Below are 7,645 nucleotides of genomic sequence, written 5' to 3' on the forward strand. Positions count from 1 at the left end.
GGGTGCATCTTTAGGGGACGATGCTACCGTGCATGTTGTAGAGTCTGGAGATCAACTTCTGCTAGTGACCATGGCTCATCGTGGAGGCCTCGTGCCAGGACATACAGCTAAGACCTTGCCTGGGGACATCAGTTGCGTTTCCTATGGAGCAGCCACACTTCCACTGGGGAACTGTTCCCACCTTACTTCAATCATGGAATTCTTGTGAGGGTCACAGGAGTGAGCTTATCACCCAAGCCTGGATAGTTGAAAACCCCATTTCCTTCTGATAACAGTGATTAGGTCAGGGGGAAGGACATGGCTAGGTTAGGGTGTGGTTCCCCTGCCCAGTTCCTGTGTTGGAAGCATTCATGGTCCTTGGTGTGAGGCCTTGAGGAGGAGGGACCTTAAAGAGGTTCAGCCTAGTGGGAGGTCCTTCAGCCACTGGGCACTGCCCTCAGAAGAGATTATGGTAGTTTTTAATGGAATCTGAGTTAATTCTCACAACAAATTTCTATAAAAGTGAGCTTGACCTTGATCACTCTCTGGCTTCCTGCCTTGTGCTCTGATCTCTTGTTCCCATATTTATGTACCATCAACCTTGAGGTCCCCACCCAAGCTGAGCTAATGTCCTTGCCATGTCCTTGGACCTCCAGAACTGGGAGCTACATAAACCTCTTTTCATTCAAAGGACACCCTGCCTCAGGCATTTCATTATAGTAATGAAAAACTGACTAATATAGATGCCATCCAAACTGGGTCAATCAGAATTGTTACTTGGAATTTTGTTTGTTCGCTTTGTTTTTGTTTTGTTCTGTTTTTGTTGAACATTCAAGGAAAGGGTCCATGTAGGCCTTGGAACTAGAAGGATATGATCTGTGCTCTGTTCGAGGGCATTCTTTTGTGCCACAGGGAGAAGTCTTTCTGTGGGAGAAGAAAGTCAGACCAACTCAGAGAGAAGCAGTGTGAGGAGAGAGATTGAGTGCTGATGAAATCTGCTGTTGTGCCTGTCTCCAGGTGGGCTCCAGGCGAGCATGATCCAAAAACTTCCATTTCCATGAGTCCATGGGTGCCATTTTTGGAATTGTTGAGACTGTGGTTGTTTTACTGTCTTCCTTAAAACAATTTGTGTTGAGACTTTGTAATCTGCATTGGAGAGAGTTGACAGTTTAACTCTTTTCTACCCTAAGAGTTGTTTCCTTTTCCAGTCTCCCCACATCCTGTTTGGCTCTTAAAAAATATACTCTCACATAAGAGCCAGCCACCTGGACTGCAGAATCACAAGAGCTGTATTCAGCGGGTGGGGAGTGCTTCCAGCTGACAGGTAATTGAGTAGGAGGAAAGATTTCAGCCAAACAGAGCTGAGTTCAAATCCTGATTTTTAATCACATATATTAAAAATGTGATCTTGAGCAATTCTCTTAACTTAAATAAGCTTCAATTTCTTCATTATGAAGAATGAATATCAAATACCTATCCGACTTATAGGGTCACTGTGAGGCTAAATGACATAATTGTCCATCTCTCTGTCTGCCCATACATCTGTCTCCATCTATGATATAAACATGTTAGTACATATGATAGGTACAGAACCTAATATAAAGTAGGCACAAGATAAACCCCAACTATCATTATTAGTTCCCAAATCCTTTGTCCCCTGAAAGGTCCTAGTCTCTCTTTCCTCTCTCCATCACTTCCTTCCTTGATTTTTTTTTTCCTTCCAATTAGAATCCACTAACAGGGCTATACTCTAAGAATTATCCAAACGGAGAACAGATCAACTTTGGCAAAGACTGAAATCCAGTTTTAATTCAGCTCAATCTCTGACTGGATTAAGGCAGTCTTCCTTTCTGTAGTTGACTGTCAGAAATCCAAAGTATTTATTTGAAAGGTGATACTACTAATCAGGACTTTGAAAATATATATATATATATATACATATATATAGGATCTGTGTCCCATATATCACACATATTTTCACACACAGCATTTGACAATCCATCAAAAATTCCAGGACCCAAGGAAATAGGTCCAGATAACAAAAAATCAAGAGAAACAAGAGATAATAGAGGCAAACCCAAGATACAGACTAAAAAATTAGTGGTGACAAATATATTCAAGAAAATATATATTTCTATGTTATTAAGTTCACTCATCTTTCTTTTTTTGATGTTTATTAATCTATCCAGTGTATTTTTCATCTTAAGAGGTGCAATTTGAATCTCTGAAAAACTTCTGCATCTCTATGTAACATGATCAATCTTTCATAGAGCTACTCTGTAACCATCTTAAGGTCCCTGTCTATTACGAATTCTCCTCTCTGCGTCAGTTTCAGTGGATTGATTTTCTGAGGGGTTATATTCTCCTAATTTTTTTGATTGAATATCAGACACTGTGACCTTTACCTTCTTAGTGCGGGCTATTTTTGTTTTCTATGGAAATGCTCATGAATTTTGTTCTGAGACAGAGTTAAGTTTTATCCCTGCAAGTCTTGCTTTTAAGCCTGGTTAGGCAGACTTAATTTGGCGCTAATCTTGCCCCACTGCTGAGATAAACGTTTCTGAGTACTCAGACTTGATGTCATGTAAATTTTGAGCTTTTCTAGTCTGTCAAGTTGCAATAAACTGCCCTGGTGAAAGATGTGACTATAGCTCCCTCTATTTCTTTATTATGATTATTTTTCAATTCTTGGGATTGAACCTAGGGCCTCACAGATGCTAGGCAAGTGGTCTACCACTGAGCTTACACCCCCAGCTCTTTTTATTTTTTTTGAGACAGGGCCTCACTCAGTCGACCAAATTGACCTCAAACTTGTGATCCTCCTGCCTCAGCCTCCGGAGTGGCTGGGATGACAGGCACGTGCTCCCCCTAATTCTTTCAGAGGGTTCCATCCCAGCCCCGGCTGCTTGCCTCACACCCATGCACTGGTCAGAACCCAGACGGACTCTTGGGAGGAACCTTCAGAAGATCCCCTGAGCTCTTCTGCTGTCCGGCTCCAACTTTTTAGGCTGCTTTCTGATATTCTAAACATCTTGCCTCTCCCGTCTTCCTCTGCTCAGCCTGGAGGTGGCCCCTCCCTTTTCCTGTGCTCCATTTGGGAAACCCTCTCCATCCCATGAACTGGGGCTCATCTTGCCGGGTTCTTTCCTGTCTCTCAGGGATTAGTGTTCTTCCTTGGCTGAGGTGCGGGGGCTCACGGGCCTTTGTGGCACACACATACACACAATAGACACCAAAACATTACATTTGTTCAAGAAGAACAAGAAAAGAGATTATCTTTGGGAAAGCAAGGGGAATGGTAGCCGGGAGGAGCCCCGGAGGGTTTGTGGCACTGATAATGTCAATCTCCAGATCACACTGGGGACTCTTGGGGTGCGTTCACCGTCCTGAGCATTTGATGTGTGGTTCTTTAGGATTTGTATCCTTTTGCGCTCCATTTCAATAAATAAGTTCATTTTAAAAACGTATTGAAGGTATTAAAATAAAACAAATTTCAACATTTGTTATTGAGGTCAGATCTTCAGATTCATACCAAGATCCAGTATTCCAAGGGATTTGGAGTCAGAGCTGGGTTCAAATCCAGTGTCCACATTTGCTCCATATAGAACCTGAGCTCTCTCATCATTTCTCCAAACCTCTTTTCCTCTTCTCAGAAATAGATGCAAGGCGAATACCTATCCCACAGGGTGGATGTGAGGATGACACACTGCATGTGAAAAGGTGACAGGCACATGGTAGGTTATATGCAGGTTATTTTTTGCAACTTAATATCTATTAATAGGAAATTGGTTAAATAAGTTGTTATATTCTGATACAGAATACTACTCCCTTGTCAAAGTAAGATTGAGGTCAGGCGATAGGTCCTGATATGACAGGATAGAGATGTCACTTTCTGGTTTTGGTGCTGGGGATGGAACCCAGGGGTGCTTAACCACTGAGCCACATCCCCAGCCCCTTTTAATTTTTTATTTAGAGACAGGGTCTCACTGAGTTGCTTGAGGGCCTTGCTAAATTGCTGAGGCTGGCTTCGGACTCGCGATTAGTAAGATACACAGGAAACTGCCAGTGGTCTCCCTGCAGTTAGGAAACACACCGGGGAGGGATTAGGGATGGGAGGTGGCGGGTTCAAAGCCACACAGTGAGAGGAGGGAGGGTTTCCTTATAAATGGTATGGAGCAGTGGGATGGGAGAAGGTGGAGTAAGCTAGGGGTGGATTCAGCAAGGCCGTGACCAGTCCTAATCCTATGGGACTGGAGGACAGAGCAGAGGCTGGTCCTGTGAAGGAGAAAGAGGCTGTGGAGGGGCCTCCTGGGGAGCAGCAGGGCTCGGTCCAGGAAGTCCCAGGCAGCCCCTTAGGAAGATGGGGGCGGGGAAAAACGCCCTGTTCTTCTCCTCCAATGACCTGCCTGTGCCTCCCCTGGCTCCACCCACTTAGAAGCCTGAGGACACTGGAGGCTGGTGGGTGCTATGGGGATGGAGGCTGCTTCCTGGGTGATGGGAATCCAGCCAGCAGAGAACGGAACCTACCTCACACTGGTTGCCTTTGGACTGTTGGAATGTTTTCCTCATCACGTGTATACATTATTTTAAAAACACACAAATCAAAATAAGTCAGAGGCGGGGTGCCGTGGTGCACGCCTGTAAACCCCAGCAGCTTGGGAGGCTGAGACAGGAGGATCGCAAGTTCAAAGCCAGCCTCAGCAACGGTGAGGCCCTAAGCAACTCCGTGAGACCCTGTCTCACAATAAAATACAAAATAGGGCTGGGGATGGGGCTCAGTGGTCGGGTGCCCCTGAACTCAATCCCCGATATCTCCCCCAAAACAGAAGTAAAATAAGCACCAATTTCCTCCCTTGTTTTGCACCTGGGAGCAAAGAAATGACGATCTTTTTTTTTTTATCTGAAAAGAATAAGGAAGATCAAGTGGCCTTCTGCTCCAGGCGCAGAGCTTGGCCACAACCTGTTCTTCCGCAGAGGGCTGCTCATTCTAGGTGTGGAGGCCAGGTGGGGAGGCTGGGACTTCATATTTGTGGCTCTGCCCCCAATGAACTCGAGCTACATTTTCTCCCTGCTTTTCTGAAAAAGCGACAGGTAAGAATTCAGTTGCCTGCTCGTTGCCCTTCACCTCTCTCTCTATCCACTCCACCCCTATTTCCCCCCATCTAATTTCTTTTTATAACTTCCAGTTTTGAACTTGGAACTCATCCGGGGGTCTGCAGGGCAACATTTCTGCTTTCTCATTGTAGTCTGGACTGGATGGGGCGGCCTGATTTTTAAATTTCCTTTATACCGTCCTTGGAGGGACTCTCCCCCCTCCTGCCTCTGGCTTTGTCCTCTGACACCTGTTCAAGGACACCCTCCGAGGCACACCCTTTTCCTGTCTAGCCATCACCTGCCTTCTGGCACTTGGGTAGAAACTGTCTCTTTCTCTGAGCTTCGGTTGACACGTCTTCCTCAATAAATTATGCTCTTTCAAACAGATGTTGAAGACTGTGACACTTGGAATATATAATGGCTGCATTCAAACCTATACCTTCATCAGACAGGAGCTCAAAGACGAGAAGGAGCTCGCCCAGGCGGAAAGACCGGATGCAAAAGATCTGCCTGACCTCCATCCCCTGCCCACCCTGCTCCGCCCAGCCTTTCCTCCCCAGGACTCTATTTTCGGATTTTTCAAGTTTTGTTTGCAAATTTCTTGCTCCCACTGAAGAATCATGGAATTAAATCCCAGTTTTGCCTCTTGCCTTTACATTGGTTATGGGGAAACTTGTAAAATAACAGAGAGTCAGCAAACAACAACAGAGAGAGCATCAAAGACTATTTATAAACCCACGCTGTGGTTTGGAGGTGGTTGGTAACCCCAGTGTTCCCGAGTTGGAGCTCTGGTCTCTCATGTGCAAGGTTGAGGTGGTTAGGTCCCTGCCCTCAGAGAAGATTAAGACAGCTCTTGGGGGATCCTGGTTAGTTTCCCTGAGGGTGCATTGCTGTCAAAGAATAAGCCTGAACCCAGAATCTCTTGTCCCTCTGTGTTGCACAAGTTCCAGTCATTGCTGTTGGAAAACTGTGGAGGCAAATGGAAATGGTTGTATTAAGGTCAGGGAGGTCCCATGGGAACAAGTTGGGCCCTTGACTTAATATGACTGTGTCCCCACCCAGGATGTGAGGTTGGCAAAGTGGGTCAGGCCCTCACCAGAGATGGTACCCTGCTGTTAGAACTTTCCGCCTCCGATGTGGCCAGCTACATAAACCTCTTTTTAAAATAAAGTGTTCAGCCTCCGGTATTTTGTCACAGCAATGGAAATAGACTAATACAATTGGTACTATTAATATTTGGGCATACTTCTTAGGTATTTTTCTTAGAAGGTTTCCAGAAGTATACTTACCTTTCAAAATAAAAAAAAAATGTTTTAAAAAGATTTTGCCTGTAGAAGTAAAACATGTCTTTTTTGAAAATTAGATAATACAAAAAGTATACACATGAAAATGAAAAATACCATAATTTTCCCTGCCCAGGCATAATAATTCAGTTTCTTTTGGGATATATATAATTCCACATTTTTCAGATATATCTACACCTATATCTATACTTATACTGATCGGATCCTTTCTGTTCTTTTAAACACAAGTTAAATATATTAATTTTTAACTTTCTGATATTTTTTCCCTTTAGTGAGTGCTGATTTGCACCACTGGATTTCAAAGTTTTTATAGCGTAACACACACTGAGAAACACATTTTCAACTGTGATCCAGCACAGTGGATATACAGCACATATATATTTATAAGTTAAATAAAAGTTTCATGAACCAATACTCACCTCCATTATGTATGATATAGTCTGTTATTTTGTATTTTATTTTTTCATTTAAAAAAAAAGATGCCAGTTATGACCCAGTAAATTGATTTTAAGGCTCACTAATGGGTTTTGACTTGCATTTTGAAAAACACGCTCCTAAGCCCCTGTTTTAATGGCTTTGTTGTATTGCCAACTGCACAGTTTTTAAGTTGGGTGCAGTGGAGGAGGGGGTCTTGCCTGCCTCTTCATTACATATGCAGAGGAGTGAAAATGTATTCTCTCAATAGCTGCTAACAGAATTCCCCTGAGGGAGGGAATTGTCTTTGTTTAGGGAAATACCTTCCTAAAGGCCTTTTGGGAGGGTTGCTGAACCTGTCCCTGCAGGAATCAACAGGAACCTGGAATTCAGACCCTAGAGACAAAAGGCAGGAGGGGCAGGCAGAACTTGCCAGAAGGAGATGAACCCAGGGCTTTTCCAAACAAGAACCCCTGCTGTGGAATGCGTGTCATTTGCACGGTTGTGTTACACATTCTTCTACCTGCTCAGCGAGGATTAAAATAAGTCGGGTCCCTTTCAAGAGCAAGTGCGAGCAGCGCCCCTTAAACTGGATTAAGGAAAAAGGAGCTGGGGGTGTTCATAAGCTTATGAATCTGCATACACCAGGCGTGGCTGGATCCAGGGCCTTCAATAATGTAAGTCCTTGATGCTTGGTGTCTCACATCTCTTTTTTCTAAATTAGCTTTGCTCTTAGGCGTGGATTCCAGAGAGTCACCCCACCCCCATGGCACCTCCAACACGTAAAGACCCAGTACGCATGCGCGCTCAGTCTCATTGGATGGACCATCCTCAATCCAATCATTGCGGCCAGG

The sequence above is a fragment of the Marmota marmota genome, unplaced genomic scaffold, assembly GCF_001458135.2.
Source record: "Marmota marmota marmota unplaced genomic scaffold, marMar, whole genome shotgun sequence".
Taxonomy (NCBI): Eukaryota; Metazoa; Chordata; class Mammalia; order Rodentia; family Sciuridae; genus Marmota; species Marmota marmota.